Genomic DNA, 22,579 nt, shown 5'->3' on the forward strand with positions numbered 1-22,579 from the left:
GGGAAAGCATGGGTTTCTTTCTTTTTGTTGAGATGATTTTAAAATTACTGTCCAGGAGGCAAACTGTAGAGACGAAGAAAGACCAAAATTTCTGGGATTTCCAAATAGCAAAAATGATCCTTAACAGAAAGAACAGTGCTGGGGTAATAACAATACCAAATTTCAGACTCTACTACAAAGCCATAGTAATCAAAACAGCTTGGTACTGGCACAAGAACAGACCTCAGGACCAATGGAATAGAATTGAAACCTAAAAATGAATCCACAGACCTATAGCCATCTAATCTTGGATAAGAGAGCTAAAAAAACAGAATGGAAGAAAGACAGCCTCTTCAGTAAATGGTGCTGGAAAAATTGGTTAACTACATGTAGAAAACTAAAGCTAGACCTTTATATATCATCCTTCACCGGAATCAACTCCAAATGGATCAAAGACCTTGGAATTAAAGCACACACCCTGAAAACATTACAGGAAGGAATAGGAGAACCCTCGGTCTCCTTGGCACAGGCCGAAATTTTCTTAATAGAGACCCAGAAGCACAACAAATCAAAGAAAGGTTGGACAAATGGGATTGTATGAAATTACAGAGCTTCTGCATGGCAAAGGACACAGGTAGCAAGATCAATAGAAAGCCCATGGATTGGGAGAAGATCTTCACTAGCCATACATTGGACAAGGGTCTCATATCTAAAATATACCTGGAACTCAAAAAATTAAATGCCCCAACAACAAATCTTCAAAGAAACAACTGCCCAGTAAATTAGTGGGCTAAAGACATAAAGAGAAACTTCTCCGAAGAGGAAGGAAGGATGGCCAATAGACACATGCAGAAATGCTCAACCTTTCTAGGCATAAAAGAAATGCAAATCAAAACAACATTGAGATACCATCTCATCCCAGTTAGAATCAGGAACTCTAATAACAACAGATACTAGAGGGGATGTGGCCAGAATGGAACCTTACTGTATTGTTGGTGGGAGTGTAAACTTGTTCAACCACTTTGGAAATTAATATGGAGGGTCCTCAAAAGACTTCACATAGAGCTCCCCTATGACCCAGCAATCCCACTTTTGGGCATTTACCCAAATGATCACAAACAAGAACATTCTAAAGCTACCAGCACAACTACTACCAGCACTATTTACTATAGCTAAGATATGGAACCAACCCAGATGCCCATCAGTAGATTAATGGATCAAGAAAACGTGTATATATATATATATATATATATATATATATATATATATATATATACACACACACACACAATGGAATTCTATGTCTCCATCAGAAAGAATGACATTGCCCCATTTGTTAGGAAGTAGAAAGACTTGGAAAAAATTATATTAAGTGAAGTAAGCCAGGTGCAAAGAAACATAGGTCCCATGTTTTCCCTTATTTTCAATAGCTAGTATATATGTGAGACAAGCAAAAACGATCACTTAAGTTGATGTTAGGTGAAATGAACCGCAAGACAAGGACTCAAATAATTTTTTCTTGCTTGCTATTGTTTCTAACATATTTATAAGATGATTTCTTTGTTGCTTTGTATGTGCCTCCCCCACGATTTAACCCCTGTTTTCACTGTATTTGATGTTGGTATAATTTGGGGAGGGAAAGAGAAAAATCAAATTGCAACAATGAGATGTACAAGACAGTATGTGGAAAACGAACTTTACAACTTTGGTGGGGGGAGGGAGGGAAGTGGGGGAGAGCTTTGGTGGGGGGGGAGTTGGGAAGGGGTGGGAAGGGGAAACAAAGGAGGAGGCCACAATGCTTGACAAGAAATGTACTCATTACTTTCCTCATGTAATTGTAATCCCTCTGTATGGTATTTTCACAATTAAAAAAATTTCTGGGGATTTGTCACATTTACTTTACAAGGAGTTTCAGAATCAAGATCCATTTTTCTACTTCTTGTCGAAGTTTTAATATCATTTATAAAGGTAAGAAATAACATCTCTACAGTGACCCAGCCCAGCCACCTTATGTAAGGCACCATTTAGAAGCAAGATGATGTTAGGAATTGGGGAAGCTAGAGATCAGTGGCTTTGTAGGAAAATTAGGGGATAATTTCATTGCCCTCACCCATTGAAAACCAGCTTCTTGGTGGTCACCCTGGAGCAGGAGGCATTCATCAGAGGTTTGCAGAGGATTTTGAACATTTTTCTTGTAAAAGAAAAAAAGTGGTTGGGGGTACAGTAGCAGTCACTTTACAAGTATTGTCAGTCAGAGCCAGGATACACTGTGCAAATTGAATGTGCTAAAGTCCGAATTGACTCTGAATTATGATAGAGCATTAGGAATTAATTGAGTAAGAAGACCTTCATCTCCAGTACATAAATGCCTGGTATTCAACAGTTTTGTCTCGACTGAGGTTGATATATGCACAAACACATTTTCAGGAAGTCTAATAGAAGAAAAGCTGCCACTTCTTTTTTTAAAAACTCATTAGGAAACACAGAAAAGATAATCCAGAAACAGTTGGAATGCTTCATATTTCATCTTTAAATAACTCCTTTGTGGGTGTTGAATGCTTCTTTGTGATACCTCTGGTACCAGCAGCTGTGATTTGTTACCATGCACCTGAGAGACTGTATCTATCTTGAGTTAATCTAATCCCTGCTGGAGGACACAGGCTCCAGGAATAATGTCGGTTTCCTAGTTAGGCAGCAGCTGCTGTCTCTCTGTCATTTGAATGATTGTATGGACAGATCTTTGTAGTGCAAATCAAATCTTAAAAACGCAATGAAAAAGGCCACCCTGCTTTTTCATTTGCCTTTCCTTCCTTCCTTTCAACCTTTCCCTCCTTTCTTTCTTACTCCGTATTTGGCTGTTATAAAATAAGGATTTAGAAGATGAAAGATGGAACTCAGTGTGCCTTGAATTTCAATCCAGGACAGCTTTGGGTGCAAGATCTATTCATTTACTGGTGTTAAACTGAGCTCTTTAACTGGATAAGACTGTTAGAAGGGAATGAATGACAATACTATTACTTAGATTCTGTTGCTCATTATAGCACTTAAACATTCTAACTTTTTTTCCTAACTAGTTCCTGAAAACACAGTAAGCCTTTAGAATGAAAGAGATATTTTCTTGAGAGAATGTTAACTCCATTGCAATTGTTTTACTTCAAAATCAAAAATAAGAAAAAAGAAGATGATAATGAGAAACTATCAAAGCAAATAATAAAACTCAGGGCACTTTTCACAATCAGGTTAAAAGCCTCAGTTGAAATATTCCTTAGAAAGCAAAGAAAATAGAGCCATGGTGACCTTTAGATAAGTGTAGATGAAGAGTTTGATCTGGAGAGGTAATATCGGTTATACACAAATTCAGACTCAGTGAGGATGATTTAAAAGGCCAATTGCATGGTTTGATGGTGCCAAACTTGAAGTCTACATTAGTCTTGGAGTCAGTTATAAAAACTTTGAACTATTTCAGTAATGGTTGCCATATTTATCACACATCAGACATTCAATTTGGTTCAGATATTCCATGTAAATAATTGATTCACATTTTTTTATTACAGCCTTGCAAAGTATTTTATTACTCTTATTTTAAAGATGAGAGTTTCAGGCAAGGTGAGGCTAGGCAATTCATACCAGGTTTCCATAAGAATCTTACCTCATCTATTCAACTCAAAAGCCCATGCCTTCCATGGCAGAGGTGTGTTTTGTGTTTACTTTCTGTTTTTCTGGGTAATAAGATCACATTTTCTGCCTTTCCTACTGTTTCAGAGAAGTAGATAATGCTGTGGGAGCAAACGTCACTCATGTGACATCTGGGCTGAAGCAATTAGGAGCTAACTTTTCTCATTGTGATTCTCTGTTGTTCCTCCTTCGGGATAGCAAAATTCTCACAATTTTTCGATGGCAGTGTCTCTAGGTGGAAGAGCTCTGAATCACAATTTAGAAGAGTCATCAAGGAAGTCTTTCCAACTCATTGTTTTTATGATGTGGGCAACAACAAAAAAAAAACTTTTACTCCGTTAAATCATTCAGATTTAGGAGTGTGTTTGTCACCACAGTATAACTTATCATGTAGGTTGACTAATACATTTCAACTCCTGTACTTTACCTTGTCTCTGTGAAATATTGGCTTTAATACAGTATAGCCCATGTTTTATTTTCTTCACAAAAGACTATTTAGATCATGAAATAATCCAGTCGAGTCCAAAATCTTATCTCTAGAACTATCATCTATAATAAGAAAACAAATTTATTAGGAAGTTAAGAATGACTGTTTTGGCCTGAATATAATGCCGTAAGACAATAGTCAACTTTCAGTAGTTTAGGGAGTTATTTGTCTAATTTAAGAAGACGAATCCATGCTTTGATGTCTTTTGGCTTTATGGGCCATGGACTCTTATTAACTACACTTTGATCATCATGTCTTTGGAAGAAAAAACAAACTGTGACTTAAACTATTTCTTTTCTTCTCCAAGTAACTGCAAAGGGAAATCTGTAGTCTTAGACTTTTTTTTAACTTACTTGATCCTCCTACTTTTTTTTCTTTTGGAGGTACTATGATTTAAACTCATAGTTTCATATTGCTAGGCAGGTGCTCTACTATTTGATCCATGCCTCTAACCCCTTTTGCTTCAATTTATTTCTAGGTAAGGTGTTATTCTTTTGCCAGCATCTGACTGCCCTCAGATGAGATACTTCTACTATGGCCTCATTAGTAACTGAGATTTACAGAGAAAAGCCACCCTGCCAAGCCCTGATTTCCTTTGGCACTTTTGATGTCAGCAGATAGATGTAGTAAAAGAGGGAATTATTAACATTGATTTCATTAAAAACAACATTTAAAATATTGATTAGCTCTTGTATGGTGAATGGAGCGGATCTAACTTTATCTCCATTTATATAAGGTTTTCTTGGAAAGAGCCAGTACTCTTCCTTAATCTTCAACACTTCCTTTGGACTAGGTATTGTGATGTCTACCATATGGAATGCCAACATTTTTCTGATAAGCAATGAGCTTTGATTTCACTGTAATTTATGATTGTCTTCTTGATTAAAAATAAACCTTCTTCTTTTGAGAAATCTCTCTTGAAGTCTAAAGACCATTAATTACTTGAGTTGTTTCCTTGAGGGTTTAATTTTAAGACGTCTTAATTTTTTGAGCTCTAAGTATGTTTTGAATATGAGGACCTTGTCTGGTGAAAATCTCCTCACATTCTGTGGGCTCTCATTTTAGCTTGTTAGTTATATCCTTTTGCTGCACAGAAACTTTTTAGCTTGAGGCAATTCACTTAACAAGACTTGCTTTGATTTGTTGTGTTGAATGTTTGTAAATATCAAGACAATTTATAATCACTTCAAAACATAAAATGACTTTAATATCGACTATCCATGCTTGGAAATTAAAGTCCTAAAGAAATGAACAATACACACTTTAAAAATTTTTAATAGCTTTATACACCTCGTAGAGTTCATACATTGTCTCTTAAGTCAAATTTAGAGGGAACCAACCACATTTTCTTCCTATTCATGCCCTACAATTCAATTCTGCTCTCTTCAATGGGAACAAGTTTGCTAAGGTGCCTGTATATCTGCAATTCCAGAGAAGAAGACTGAGTCATAGCGTGCAATACACATACCTCCACATACCTACTGTGTGGTTAACTTATTCACAATGAGACAAAACTTTGCAAAAAATGCATTTGATCCATTTCTGAATCTGACTTCATATTATCTGTGATTCTGGACAAATGTGGTTGAATGTGATTAATTATTAATGTCATTAGATGTGATAAGAAAACAAAAGGAAATCTCAGGAAGATTCAACAAGTGATGTAGAAATAGCTTTCTCCTAGGAAAGGATCATGAGTGAGATGTAGTGATGGCAGCTGACTTACAGAGGGTAACATAAAATATTGAGATCAAGTTGGGTGTGGTGGCATACATCCATAATCATAGCTACTCAGGAATCAGAGATAAGGAAGATCATAGTTTGAGGTCAGTCTAGGCAAAAAGTGTCCAACATATTATCTCAATCAATAAAAAACAGGTCTTTGTTTTCCTCTAAACTACACAGAAAAGGTAAATTGGAGGATCCCTGTTCAGGCAAGTTTGGGCAAAAAAGCAAGATTTTATTTTTAAAAAATGAGAGCAAATAGGGCTGGGGGCATAGCTCAAGTGATAGAGTGCTTGCATAAATGTGAAGCCCTAATTTCATGTACTGTCTCCCCAGTTAAGTTTAACTGATAATATCATTACTGTACTGTGAAATCTTAATTATGGAAGATTCTTATTTTTCACAACTTCCTTTTATTAATTCTAGATGTCATCTAATAGCCAAGTTAGTAACATAAAGCTGGACTTGGATTTGATATATATTGTGCAACAAGTTTCTTTTTGTTATGTTTTATACACACTCATTTTTAGCTCACTTCTCTCCAATATAAAGTCAATTTTGATTGTATCTTCTTCAAACAATGTTGGAACTTGAATATGTATTCAAGAAAAGGAAGGACTGGTGTTTTTTGGTGGGCAATGAAAGTATTTGAGTTTTCATTTCTGCCTAGTAATTATTGCCATGAGAAAACTAAGTAGTGGTGACATTAAAAACAGAGCATTATTATTACAGGAACAAATAGGGGATATGCTAGGTCTCCTTAGCATAGGTTAAAACTTCCTAAATAAAGATCCAGAAACAAAGCTGGGCACTGGTGGCTTGTGCCTGTAATCCTAGCTACTCCAGAGGCTGAGATCTGAGGATTGTGGTTCAAAGCCAGCCCAGGCAGGAAAGTCCTTGAGACTCTTACCTCCAATAAGCCACCAGAAAAATGGAAGTGGTGCTGTGGCTCAATTGGTAGAGTTCTTTCCTTAAGCTGAAGAGCTGAGAGACAATGCCCAAGCCCAGAGTTCAAGCCCAACAACAAATCAAAGAAAGTCTGTACAAATGGGACCACATTAAACTGCAGAGCTTCTGCACGGCAAAGGACATAGCTAGCAGGATAAATAGAAAGCCCATGGATTGGGAGAAGATCTTCACCAGCTATACAATAGTCAAGGGCCTTATATAAAAAAACATACATAGAGCTCAAAAAATTTAAACCCCTCAACAACAAATCCTCAAAGAAACAACAACCCTACTAATAAGTGGGCTAAAGGTCCCATGGTTTTCCTTATCTGCAAATAACTAGTATATGTCTAGTACAAGCACAAGAGGTCAAAAGCTATGTATATATGACCATATAACCTGATGCTAAATGAAATGAACCCCAACATAGGGACATAGAGATTTTATCTTTCTTGTTGCTCTTTTTAATGTACTTAAAATGCACTATGTGATTTTTTTTCGTTTCTTTGTATGTTCTTCCCCCATGGTATAACCCATGTTGTCACTGTATTTGATTCTGATTTCCTGCATCTTGCATATACATTTTTCTAATTGGGGGAGGGGAGGGGAAATAACAAAATGCTGAAATAAGGATACAGCATGACCCATTGTAACAATCAGATGTATAAGACACTATGTTGAAAACAAACTGTACAACTTTGTGGAGGGGGATGTGGGGAAGGGAAGAGTTGGGGAGGTGGGGAAGAAAGGGATGGTAGGGGAAAAACAAAGGAGGGAGTAACAGTGCTTGAGAGGAAATGGACTCATTACCTTGCTCATGTAACTGTAACCCCCCTGTACAATATCTTTACAATAAAAAATATATTTAAAAAAAGAATTAAGAGTCTTCTCTAGAGAGGAAATAATAATAGCCAATAGACACATGAAGAATGTTTAACCTTGCTAGCCACAAAAGAAATGCAAATCAAAACCATGCTGTGATTCCACCTCACCCCAGTTAGAATGGCCATTATCAGGAAAACAAATAATAACAAATGCTGGCTAGGATGTGGCCAAAAGGGAACCCTACTACACTGCTGGTGGGAATGCAAACTGGTTCAACCACTCTGGAAAGCAGTATGGAGGTTCCTCAAAAGACTTAACATAGAACTAACTCCCCATGATGCAGCAATCCCACTCCTGGGCATTTACCCAAATGATCACAAGCAAGGCCCCACTAAGGCTACCAGCATAAATAAGTTAATTGCAGCATTGTTTACCAGAGCTAAACCAACCCAGATGCCCCTTAGTAGATGAATGGATCAAGAAAATTTGGTATACACACACACACATACACACACAGACACACAGACACACACAGACACAGCCACAGACACAGACACACACACACACACATGAATTCTATGCCTCCATCAGAAAGAATGATATTGCCCTATTTGTAAGGAAATGGAAAGATTTGGAAAAATTGATATTAAGTGAAGCAAGCCAGACTCAAAAAAAACATAGGCTCCATGGTTTCCCACATTTTTATTAATTAGTATATGTCTAGGATAGTTCTAGCAGAAGATCACAATAACTCATAAAAATGACCATATAAAATGATTCCAATCAAAATGAACTCCAAGCTATGGAAACAAGTACTTTTTGTTGTTGACCTTGTTGCCGTCAATGAACTGTATCAAGTTCTTTCTTGTTTTTTCTTTTCTTTTTTTCCTTTGGTTTATCCTTGGTAGTCACTGTTTTTTATTCTGGTACCCTGTGTCTTGTATATATGTTTATCTGATTTGGGGAAGGGAAGGGAAATAATAAAATGGTGAAAAGGTGAACCAATGCAACAGTGATACTCACAAGACACTAGGATGGAAACAAACTTTACAAGTTCAGGGGAGGGATAATGGGAGAAGAATGAAGGAGTGGGTAACAATGTTCTACAAGAAATGTGCTCATCACAGATCATCTTACTTACTTACATAACTGTTACTTCTCTGTATAGCACCTTTACAACAAAATAAAATAGAATTTAAAAAAATAAACAGATTTTGTACGTGATTTTCCTCTTCTTTTAGATTTATGCAGATAACTTACATTACTTTGAAATCTCAACAGAAACCTATGTCTTCTTTCCCATTACCATTAGAACCAAAAGCATACATTAGAATAAATACAGCCTCTTCAACAAATGGTTTTGGGAAAACTAGTTACTTTAATAGCAAAGACTTAAACTAAAACCTTATCTCTCAACTAATAGAAAAATCAATTCCAAGATAGTCTTCTGAATAAAACTTCAAGAGCTCAGCAAATAAGCAAGAATGGATGGATAGGACTGAATATTATTTAAAAGGTTTTGCATATCAAAAGAAAAAATTAGTAGAAACAATAGACAACTTATGAAATGGGGAAAATATTTACCAGGTATTCAATAGAGAATAGATTAATGCATTCAGGGTACAGAGAGAGTTTAAAAAGTTGCATAGTGAAATGGGCAAAAAAAACCCTACAAAAACAGGTTTTGGAAGAAAAAAATATGCATGGCTAACAACTACATGAAGAAATGTTTAGTATCCCAGCCATAAATGCAATGCAAATCAAAATTACAATAAAATTCCAGAAAATGGAATAATCAAGTAAAAATGGCAATAATAAAGATAATAAACAAATTCTGTGGGGGAAAATGCCCTCACACATTGTTGGTGGGAATGTAAATTATTGCATTGACTATAGAAATCAGTAGGGAAGTTAAAAAAATCCCTAAATGAAACCTTATGACTCTTACCACTCTTAGACAGATGTACAAAGAAAAAGCAAATCAATATACCTGAAACATACCTGCATACCCATGTTTATTGTATCTCTGTTCACAATAGCAAACTGTGGAATCAGTTGAGGTGTCCAACTTCCCATGAATGCATAAAGAAAATATGACACACTAATAAATACATGATGAAATATTATTCAGCCACAATAAAAATGCAATTGAGGTAATTTGAAGGACAATTTATGGATCTGGAGGTCATTCTGTTGAATATGAGAAGTTAAAGTCAAAAAGCTAAGAGGTTGGTGTCGTGGCTCAGTTGGTAGAGCATTAGCCAACCAGTGGAAGCATCAGGTTCTGAGTTCAAGTCTTGGCCTTTTAAAAAGTTTCTTTTTCATATTTGAAGTTTTATTCTTTAGTATGTATTATTTGATCTGAAGTCATAGAAAATAAGACTTAAGGAAAAGATTTACTCTTTTTATTCTTTTTAACTTTAATTTTTACTGTAAAGGTGATATACAGAACAGTTATACTTAGAAAAGGCAGGTATGAAGCACATTTCTTTTTGAACAGTGTTACCTCTTCCCTTAGTTTCTCTCAGTTTTTTCCCCTCCCAAACCCCTTCCCACAAGTTTTATAGTTCAATTTCAGCATATTGTCTAGTGAGTATCACTGCTTAATTAGTTCACCTTTTGTCCCACTATTTCTGTGCTTCCTCTTCCCCTCCCCAAATCAGACAAACTTACAAACAAGAAAAAAGGTACAGAAATAATAATAAAAAACAGCGTCAAAGGGGGGAAAACAGAAAAAAGAAAACAATCACAGAAAGTAAAATAAAACAACCTCTTGTTTCCATTTCTTGGAGTTCACTTTGATAACCATCATTTTATGAGCCTTTGTGATCCTCTCCTAAGGATATTCTCCTTTGGTTTCACTGTGTGAAGGTTTAGAGTCCTGTTTAATTTATCATGTCTAAGTGTTATTTTCTGTCTTTTACTATCTATTGTGTTTACTTGTAGATTTATTCGGGACATTTCTCATTACTACAAATGAGGGAAACCATGCGACCCATGTTTCTTTGGATTCTGATCTTGATACAAACAACAACAATAACAACAACAACCACCAAGAAAAAACCGATCCTGCAAAAAACGTGAATATCACATATATTTACTTATGTGTAAAGTTCAAAGGATGATGATGATGATTATGTTGATGAAGACAGTATTAGTAATTGGATATGAATAGGAGGATTACTAGAGAGGAAAGGGGTAAATATTGAGGGGTAAAGAAGATAGAAAGATGTACCCATATTTATCCATATATATGCATATGTACATATGCACACACACACACACACACACACACACACATATATATATTCTATTCATATGTGTGTGAATACAGTACAATGAAATCTGCCAAAAACTATTTGAAAGGGTGGGGACAAGGAGAGAAAGGAATATGGTGATGTGAGTCAGTTTGTTAAAAGTGTACTGTGTGCATATATGGAGAAATCACATAGAAACCCTGCATGTAACAAATGCAAATTAACTCAAAAATAAAAATATATATTTAATAATTATCAATTCCGATTGGATCATGGTTTAGAATTAATCATGGGTTAGGGCTCATTGAATGATGAGGCTAGAAAGAAGGTTGTACAGATTCTCTTTCCCTTTTCATGTAAGCGGAGACTTTTCTAGATTTGATAGAAAGTATAAGTTGTGTCGTGTTGACAGTACAGATGAGGCAAGACATGGCATTAACTGTTCCATCTGGTGTTTCTTAAATAGGATAAACTATTCTTGGAGCTTTGTGAAGTGCCTGCTTTATGTCCTAAGAATTGAAACTGGCAAGGCTTCTTAGGAAATGCTATAGGTATATGGGTATATGATATGAGTTTTTAAGTTAAATGAGAAAAAGCTGGAGACATAGGTATATGGAGAAGAAATATCTAACAAGTGACTCTGTTTCTATGAAAGCTCAGCAACTAGTTTGTTTTTAAGCATTAACATTATTCAATCCCAATCCAAACCATTATATTTTTTAAATAAAAGTCATCTCTTTGTCTCTTGTAATCAGTTTGGAGAGTACAAGTCTAATTTAGCATTTACAATAATAATTCCACAGGTGTTTAACACAGGATTTGGGGAGGTGATAAAATTGAAATTTTAAAGTCGTTGTCTTGGCATGTGCCTCATAAGATTTTTGGCAGCTACTGCTGGAATAAGCTTTCCTTCTGTCCTCTTGCCTGAAAGTTAGTGCAGTGTGGCGAGCATTCTGTGAGGTTACTTCAGGTTATTCTAATTTTTCTAAGCTAGAATCTGTTTGTTTGTGTCTTCTAATTGCTTGTTTTTATTCAGGTTATATTGTTGGACTTTTGTGGTGACCAGAGAGTTCTGGAATATTTTCTTTATGACCACCATCATCTAATATAATTGAAAAGACAACTCCTAGATTGTGACTCACCTATCAAGTTCTAGCTCAGTGGATTATTGTCACATTTCATTGATGTCTTCCTGGTGAAATAATTCAATGTAAAATTGATCTTTCAAATTGATCTTTGAGGTTTTTTTTATTAATGAGACATTGTAAGAACAAGATATTGGCTTATTTGTTACAAAATTATGTTGATAGATTTTGTTATTTTTCTACAAAAATCTATGACATGCTGTCACAAAGTAGTGAAAATAATAAATTACTGAAATTGAAGTTAATTTTCTTTAGTTTTAAGTACTATGTAAACATATGCCCAAAATATATATTTCTTCCTATCTAGAGATAATGAATCATTGAGAAATGTTCCCTCATAAATATTCATACCTTGTATGTTAATATATTTGAAATATCCTAAGTCTGTGGCAGAAATATTCTGTTGTTCAAAGATGAGAGAATTCACTCCAAGAAATAGATGCAAATTTGTTGTCTAATTTATATCTAATGGGATGATGGGATTTAAAATGGATTCATAAACTGCTTCACTGCTTCCATGACCTATAACTTAACAGAGCTGTCTTAAGGGAAGCTCACTGTTTCAGAGCGTGAGATATATATGAAAATGCCTTGTTATATGATCTTGAGTTCATTTGAGCCTTCTTCAACAGGCCAGTGTGGCATTTGAAATATTGGATGTTTTACTAAGGATTCTATGTCAAAGTCAAATTAAATCAAGGTGAGATAGTGTAATCTTCTTCTATATTTACAGAGTTTCTGATCCTTATCACATTTGCATGAAGAAGCAGCCTTGGGATGTCAAATGTACCAACTTGCCTTGTGAATGAAATACAGCTGAGGAGGTTGGATATAGAAATGGGGTTTTGGGATAGATTTATACATAGGAGAAACTGTTTTGACTTTATTTATTCATTTATTCAAAATTATTTATTGAAGACCTGCTCTGGGCAGGTCATATTGTCAAAAGTCGAGATACAGTAATGAACAGAATAAGCATGGTCACATTTGCAAGGAGTATATAATTCAGGGCATGGAGGTCACATAAACTCCGTTCCTTATGAAAGTGGTATGTATAATAATAGTAAAGAATATATAACATGTTGTAGTTTCTCAATAAATGCTAGTTTTCATTTCTGGTTTATATCTTTATGCACTGGCTAGCTACCTGTGTTGGCAAGAAGATTTAGCAATCCTACAATAAAATTATGCAGTGACAAGGTGACAACACAAGTATATTCTGTGACTCTGGAGCAAGTAAGAGACAGAAGCACATGCTCACAACAGTAAAGCTGTCCAGGTAAATTCCGGAATGATTCTGTGGGAATGAGAAAATATTTAAATTAATCAGCTGACTGTAAGTGATGTAGATCACCTTAGGACAATAAGTGTTGCCCTTGGACATTGCTGATGAAAAGGAGAAAGCCAAATTTAAATCATTAGACTGTTTAGATTTGCCCTCAGAGTTCTTGATTCTTTGAGAGAAAGATTACTGGATTATGAAAGACTATGATAAGAGAGGGAGTGAAGGGTCTTTAAAGCAGAGGCAATGCTTGTGCTGGTCAGGATGGCTAGATCAACTGGTAGATGAGATATTCTGGATGAAAAAAAGCAGTAAAATACTTCAAGAAGCTGTGTGAACCACATCAATCCTAGACTTCCTCTGGAAATTTACACTAAAGATAGCAGCAAATTCTGCCACATCAACTCTGACCTCATCCACTTCTGCCTTGTTATATCCTTCTTATGCACTGCTTGATGGCTGTGGACACAAGGCTCTGCTTCTTCAACTTGAGCTGGTTCTTTTATGTAGCATAGTAAAAGACTATCTTCTGAACTGTGGTGTTATCTCTTCTTTCCTTCATTTACAGAACAAATTTTGACTGTTGATGTTTACCATATGTTAATCTCTGAGACATTAAGGAGAGTGAGGAAACAAACAAAACAAAACTGACAAAAGCAGGTAGCTCATACCTGTTATAGCTACTCAGGAGGCTGAGATCTTTGGATCATGGTTTGAAGCCAGTCTGGGCAAGAAAGTCTGTGAGACTCTCATTTCCAATTAACTGGCAAAAAGAAGAGGCGGTATAGCTCAAGTAGTAGAGCAAAAAAACCCCAACAACTCAGGGACAGGCTCAGGCCCTGAGTCTTCTAAGCCCAGGCGGAATATATATATATATATATATATATATTTGAGATTTATAAAATAATAGAAAACGTTTAATGAGTGTGTGTGAACGTTTTCTATTATTTTATAAATCTCAATTATTTTATAATTAATTATTTTAATAAATTAATAAAACAATTATTTAATAAATATATCTATATAATTATAATTAATTATTTTATGGATATTAATTATTAAATTATTAGATACACAATTATTAATGAAGATATTTATGATATAGCTGTGCAAAAAGAATAGATTAAGGTAAGGTGATCAGGGATACCAGTGATAGAAGGGTTAGACAGACAGAGAGTTTGGAACAATAACGTGGAGACAATGAAAACTACCTTCTGAGCCATGCAGCGTTACAGACTCATGCCTCTAATCCTAGCTACTCAGGAGGTTGAGACCCAGAGGACTGAGGTTCAAAACCACTGGGGCAGAACAGTCAGTGAGACTCCAAGTCCAGACAAAAGCTGGACTAGAGACATGGGTTAAGTAGGAAAGCATCAGCCAGGAGCCTGGAAGCTGACAGGAGAGCATGAGATCTTGAGTACAAATACTGGCACAAATAAAAACAAAACAGGACAAAATAAAAACAAATAGAATCCACGAACTAGACCCTTAATTAATATCCACAGAATTTCTCCTGACATACAGTTGCATCCTGTTGATGGTTCACTGCCTCTAAAGAATGGAGAGCCTGGGCAGCCATATTGGTTGCTGAGTGACCTTTGTGCTAATTAAGGTGATCAGCTGGATGGATAAGGAAAAATCACCATTACTCTTATGCCACTACAGTTAACAGTTTAGTAAATAGTGGAAAACTGATTATCTAAGGTTACCTCACCCAACCTGTAGGGGGAGTTTATACGAGTGATCCCAACTTCAATAAATACTTGACAAGATTCTCAGGGCAGTCTTTACTTCTGGAGCATGTAAACGTAGTCTGTTCTTGCTATGTCTCCTCTGTATTTGTCCCTGAATTCTTTCTCTGACGAGAGTGCTGATGATCAGGAGTCTTCATGGACCTCTGATCTAGCAGTGTAGAGGGAGAAGATGAAATTTTAACCAAGATAGTGATGTAATTACGATACTTGAGCCAGACTTACAAGATGGAGGCTGACGTAAGGATGTTGGAAAGAGTATTGCAGGTAGAGAAAAAAAAGTGCCATGTTTTGAGGCAGGAGTTTGGCTGTGATATTATCAAGGAGGTAACTGTGGCTGAACAGGGGAAAACAACGAAGGAATGAGAACAGAGAAGGATCAAGTTCAGATTTTATAGGGTGTTGCAAATCTTAATAAAAGTTGTCATGCCTGGTGACCTTCATACTTGGAAACATCTATCAGTTGCATTTGTTTCAATGCCTAGCAAGGGTCAGTTCATGGAAAGGACTGTGAGAAAAGAGAAAAGGTTTTCAGCATCCACAAGCTGGTGATTGGTTGGACAGACACTAAGATTGATTGTGGGTAATTCGTTTACAGTTGGTAGAACCAATAAATTAGCTATAGTAAACAGCTACAGCTGGGCCATAGAACGCTGAGTAGAGTGGAAATTTGGTCTTACCAGGGAATAAGGCCAGAAGAAAAATATTTTAAGATACATGTTTTTAATCAAAAACATAAAGCTTTGCTGATGGCAAATTCCAGCAGTAGGGAGATAGAGACAAGGACACCCTGATCTACATAGTGAGACTATATCTCAAAATCAAAATTAAAGCTGGTGCCAGTGGCTCATGCTTATAATCTGAACTACTCAGGAGCCTGAGATCTGAGGATTGCAGTTCAAAGCCAGCCCAGGCTGGCTCCAATAGATTGATCAGAAAAGGCCAGAACTGGCACTGTGCCACTGTGGTAGAGTGATAGCTTTGAGCAGAAGAAGCTCAGGGACAGCTCCTATGCCCTGGATTCAAGCCCCAGGACCAGAGGGTAATTAAACAACACGTACAAAAATACATACAAAACTTTCCTCCCACTTACTGTCTTCTCCATGTTAGCCTTTGCTATTATTGCCATGCTAGATATTTTCAGGCTTGGTCTGATGGCAAATGAGATGATTTAAAAAAATTATTAATAGTTTTTTGTTGTGAAAATACAGTACAGAGGGGTTACAATTACATGAGCATGGTAATGAGTACATTTCTTATCAAGCATTGTTGCCTCCTCCTTTGTTTTTCCCTTACCATCCCTTCCCTCCCATCTCCACAACTCCATTCCCTCCCTTCCCCCCCTAAATTGTAAAGTTTGTTTTTCAGTATACTGTCTTGTACATTTCATTGTTGCAATGGGTCCACCTCTATCCCTATTTAAACAATTTGTTTTTTCCCTTCCCCTCCCCAAATTATACCAACATCTTTTGATGTTGAGATTATCTTTTATTTCTGGGGAATTCATCTTCATAATCAAACAAGTCTTATTTGCCTAATCAAGGTCCAGTGATTTAGAATGGGCCTTTTCTAGACAACCACCAGGGGGTAGTCTGAATCTGATTTAAGAAAGTAAGTGTATAATTAAAACTGAGGTGGGTCTGACAATTGGGTTGAGTTTTGGTCCATTCTTAGTGTTTGCAGTCTGAAAATTCAAGTTTGGTTGGGGTGCTTCTTCTTTGAGCATAAAGATTGCTTCTCAAAACAATTTCTCTGATCTCATTTTGACTCTGCCCCTAACCAAGAATTTATTTTTTATCAAAAGAAAAAAAATTTTAAAGTTATTGGTTAAGGGAAATAACAAAATGCTGAAATAAGGAGACAGGTTGACCCATTGTAACAATGAGATGTACAAGACACTATGTTGTAAATGAACTTTACAACTTGGGGGGAGGAGGGAGGAGTGGGGAGGGAAGGGATGGTAGGGGAAAAACAAAGGAGGAGGTAACAATGCTCGATAGGAAATGTACTCATTACCTTACTCATGTAACTATAACCCCTCTGCACAGTATTTTAAAATACTGTTTACGGAATTCTATGCCTCCATCAGTAAGAATGAGACTGCCCCATTTGTTAGGAAATAGACTTGGAAAAAGTCATATTAAGTGAAGTAAGCCAGACCCAAAGAAATATAGGTTCCATGGTTTCCCATATTTGCAATGATTAGTATGTGTCTAGGATAATCTTATCAGATGAGCAGCTCAAAAGCTATGTACATATGACCATATAAGATGATGCTAAACGAAATGAACCCCAAGATATGGACACAAGGGTTTTTTCTTTGTCACTGTCGTTTTTAATGAACCAATGATTATTTTATACCATCAATGATATGAGCTAAGATTCCTCAGAATCTCGATGATTATACCCGGAGATGGATCCTTAGTCCATCAGACTGCTTTTATTGAGGTCACTGTTGCCTGGAAGAAGCTGCCAAAGCACAGACACCAGCAGGTCAGGAAGGAGTATTCTGAGTGGTAAAACACCATCACTGACTTTGTCTCTTGAAGATATTTAAAGTGTAGTAGGCCAAGAAGCCAAAATGTAATTCCATAGTTATAATTAAAGTGTGACTTTGAGTATATCTGATTCATTCTGATGAAGTAAGGTCCATCTTCTTATTTATTTATTTTCTAATGACAATACGGAATGGTAAAAATTTTAAATGGTACTAATGCTCTAAGATAACACGCAAGGTGTATGTCTACACTCATCTCCTTTTTCTAGACACAGCCACACTAAAGGATTCTTGTTCCTGGGTGCTGGTGGCTCATGCCTGTAATCCTAACTACTCAGGAGGCTAAGATCAGAGGATTGTTTTTCAAAGCCAGCCTGAGCAGGAAAGTCCTTGAGCTTCTTATATCCAATTAAACAGGGGTGGCACTTTGGCTTAAAGTGGTAGGGTGCTAATCTTGCGGGGAAAAGCTTAGGGACACTGCCCATGCTCTGAATTCAAGCCCCACAACCAATCAAAAAATTCTTGTTTATTCTTTCAGACAAATAGGAAAAATGTATATGCAAAGATGTATATGTATATATTCCATAATTCTTTTTTTTTTTTGGTCGGTTGTGGGGTTTGAACTCTGGGCCTGGGCGCTGACCCTCAGCTCTTCAACTCAAGGCTAGGGCTCTACCACTTAAGCCACAGCGCCACTTCCAGTTTTCTGAGTGGGTTATTGGAGATAAGAGTCTAACAGGCTTTCCTGCCTGGGCTGGCTTTGAACCATGATCCTCAGATCTCAGCCTCCTGAGTAGCTAGGATTACAGGCGTGAGCCACCAGCGCCCAGCTATATTCCAGAATTCTATGAGTAAGAACATCTCATGTGCATGTATCTGTTTTATGCCATTTTCATTTTATATTATACATAGTATATATAGTAGGTATAGTGACTATAATGTTTTAGAAGACTTTCCTTGAGAAACGTCATTACACAAATATGTGACTATAAATTTAGGAGAAATTCTATTGTTTCTATATTTGAATGTGTCTAGTTTTAATAGCTGACATATAAAAACTTCACATATTTAATACATTTTGATACATTTGGACAGATCTATACATCCATAATACCTTCACCACAAACTAATAAACAGTTCTAAATCCTCTCCAAATTCCCTTATTTTCTTTCTTGAGTTATGTATCTTAATAACACTTAATAGGACATTAATTTTCAACACATCATCAAAAATGCACAATACTATATTAGCAACTACAGGCACTAGCTTTTACAGTAGACCTTTAGAATTTACCAATCTTGCACACTAGAACTTAATAGTCATTTTTAATAACACTATTCATGTTATTTATTTATTTGCTCTACTGGGTTTCAATTCTGGACCTGGTATTTGTTGGTTGTTGCTCTACCACTTAAGCCATACTTCCAGACTTGCTTTTTTCTAGTTATATTTAGGAAATAGAATCTAGTAATCTTTTCTGCCTTAGGTTGGTTTTGAACTTTGACCTTCTGGATCTAACCATTCTGAATAGCTAGAATTAGAGGTATGAGCAAACGTCACCCAGCTCTCTATTTCAATATTTTGAATGCTTATTTTAAAATCATTTGCCAACTTACTGTCCCACTTTCGGCATTCCTTGTCAAAATATGAGAAAGCCTGTTTCTTTATTATATAACCCACAAACAGAATACTTTCTAATTCTTTAATCTATGACAGGATATTAGATAAAACATTGTGTCTTTGTGTTTGAGTTAGCAGGTTCTTTGTCATCAGTCATGCTGAGGAACTTCTGACCTGCTTCTAAACCCAGTGTTATTCTTTTCTTGTTTCCAATTGGATTATCATGTTGCCTTCCAGTGCCTTTGATGATGACTGCACAACTTTTCAGGCCAGAAATTATATTGTCATTGGTGTTGCCAATTACATTTAACAGCTGCATGTAGATAGATTATTATTTCAGTATAAAAGGGTGTTAAAATACAAGAGTACTGTCATGGTTAAAGAGATGGAGAAACCTTATACCTCCCTCTCACAGGTACTTGATTAGGACACAGCCTTTGCGCTGAAAAATGTTTGTTTTTCCCTTCAAAGTTGCTTTTCCTCCTTAAGTCAAAATATTCCTCATAATACATATACCATTAAACTGCTACAAACAGCCGGATTTATTTTTGCCAGCTCACATTGAAAAAGGTTTTTTGCAGCATTATTTTAGTCTTATGAAAAAACCCAAATTGGTCATAATTAACATTTAGAAGTATCTTTTTGGTAAGTAAACATTTTCATTCAGTCTGTTCTTTGGCAGTGCTTTTCATCTGAGCGGCTTGGCTCATAAACACATAATATATACTAATTGTGGAAACCTGGGGCCTGGCATTCTCTCTTACTTTGAAAGAAATGGGAGCTGCTTTGCATAGGTTCTGTTTATTAGCTATTTTGGTGTCATACAATGTCAGTCACTAATATGGATATGCTGATAGTTCACAAGGAACAGATGAAATAGGCCTTACAATACGATCAGGGTTAGTACATGCTAGAATAAATACAATCCTATTCAAGGAAACCAGGATAAACAAAAGTAAAGAATAAAAGATGTTTTTGGTCAACCTCATGGCCAAGTATTTTTCTTTGTTGTTGTTGTTTTGAGGAGAGACAAAGCTAGGAATCCAAATTAGCATACCAGGATATCTGCACAGGCTAGGTACATGTTCTGCCAGGAGTAGCTCGAACCAAATGTATTCTTACTTTATTTGGTTCCCCTGTAAATAAGGAATGGGGACCTCAGAGTAGGGGTAATGTGATGAGATGAAAAGAAAACAATGTCATATTGTCAGCATTTTCATACAGTGATCTTACCACCTGAACAGGGGATTTAATGTAGGTGTGTGCAGTATGTTTGTGAATATTAGTGACATATAATAATCTTGAAGGGAAGTTCGAAGATTCTCCACTCATTCCTTACTCTACCACCTGTGGAAGTCAAACTTTCAGGTGGTCCCCTCATCTTCTATCGCTGATCATTCACACCCTGGCAGAATTTCCTCTCCTCTATCTAAATGGAATGATTGCTTTGATTCTAATAATAGCCTGTGGCACAGATGATGCGATGGTGCTCTTATGATAATGCTGTATTATATAAGGCTACCATTCTATCAGACTAGCTCCTGAGACTTACTTGATAAATAGGTGTCACACTGTGGGCTGCCTATGTGGAGAAGTTCACTTAGGGAGAAAATGAAGAACTGAGGGTTCCTGGCAACCAGGGGCCTCAGTCCTACAGCTGCAAGGAACTAATTGCGCTATCAGACAAGTGAGCTTAGCCAGAACCCAAGGGGTCCTGGAGATGGAAGCGTTAGCTGGCCCCTTTGTGGCCACCAATGAGATCCTAAACTAGGGACTTCAGGTAAGCTGTGCCCAGACCCTTGACTCCCCAAAAGTAGCACAGAATAAATGTATTTTTCATCTGCTAAAATCTTAAACTGCTAATTTGTTATGCACCATAAAAACTAATATACTACTAGGTGAAGCACATATTTGGGGGCATACTGCTTTTTTCCCCCAAAACATTCACTGCTCTTCTCTGAAAGCAAGTCAAGCTTTCATGTGCATTATAAATGAATATGACCCATCCCAGCAGAAGGATTGGACTTCTTGCTCCTTGCATTCAGGAGTAAATGTGAAACTTTCTTATGACCCTTGGAATGAGGACAGGAGAAATGAGCCAGCTTAGGGTTGACCACCTTTGCTTTTCTCTCTTCACCAATGTGTCTGACCAATGTTAGACTAATAGCAGAAGAAAAGAAAAACCATGCTTTTGTCATTGTAAGTTGAGGTTTTAGGTTGCCAACAGCCCAATCTAGGCTTTCCTCTTAAGAAGGAACAATCATAAAGCACAAGGTCAGGTCAAGTTGCTGGGCAGACTAGTTTACTTTTGGTCCTCCAAGTGGCAGAATCTCTTTAGGTGGATTTCCTTATTGTATCGTTTTCCTTGGATAATTGTCTCACCTGTCATTCTGCTTCTGTGTGTTTAGAAATATGGGCTGGTTCAGTGATATTCCACTATCTGCAGCTGGGTGTTTTCAGATCTCTTAGTTATTTTCAGTTTAGGGGAGAGTCAAAGAAAAGAAAGATGAAATGCCTTACTGAAGACAAGAAAAAAGCTCTTTCTGTGGGGTGAATGGGTGTTCTCACCTTTTTAGAAGGAAAATTTCAATGGGCAATGTCAGTATGGAATCTGGAGAAAAGGGTCAAAGGGGCATCTGGTGTGCCTCTTGCCTAGGATTAGAAGTGGTGCAGCCACATTCATCAAATGGGTGGGAAACGATACCCCACTGATAAGAAGGGGCATTTCATCTTTTAGAATGTCTGCCAAGCTATGAGGCTTCAAAATATAGCCATATTAAAATGTAATTTACAGCAAAACAAAAATGTGGTCAAGAGCCAAGTGCCAATGGCACACACCTGTTATTCTAGCTACTCAGAAGGCTGAGATCTGAGGATTGAGGTTTGAAGTCAGCTTGAGTAGGAAAATCTGTGAGAATCTTGTTTCCAAATTTTGGCAAAAAGCTAAAAGTGGAACTGTGGCTCCAGTGTTAGAGTGCCAACCTTGAGCAAAAAAAAAGAAAGGCAAGGCAACCTGGCCCTGAATTTAAGCCCCAGATCAGCACAAACAAACAAACAAATAAGAAGCATGTGGCCAAGGCTATAAGGATTTAGAGATTCCTAGAATTTCTCTCATTTTGGAGACCCAATGAACACTGTTGGTGGCACTTAACTAGTTAAGGATAGTAGGCAAGGACAGAAAGATGCCATTCAAATGCAACTTTAATTCATTAAATCGAGGAGAAAAAATGATCAAATTTATATTCTTTTTTTTTATTTTTTTATTTTTTTTTGGGTCCGGTCGTGGGGCCTGAACTCTGGGCCTGAGCACTGTCCCTCATCTCTTCAGCTCAAGGCTAGCACTCTACCACTTGAGCCACAGCGCCACTTCCGGCTTTTTTCTTTTTGC

The sequence above is a fragment of the Dipodomys ordii genome, unplaced genomic scaffold (genome assembly GCF_000151885.1).
Source record: "Dipodomys ordii isolate 6190 unplaced genomic scaffold, Dord_2.0 Scaffold5, whole genome shotgun sequence".
In the NCBI taxonomy this organism is placed as follows: Eukaryota; Metazoa; Chordata; class Mammalia; order Rodentia; family Heteromyidae; genus Dipodomys; species Dipodomys ordii.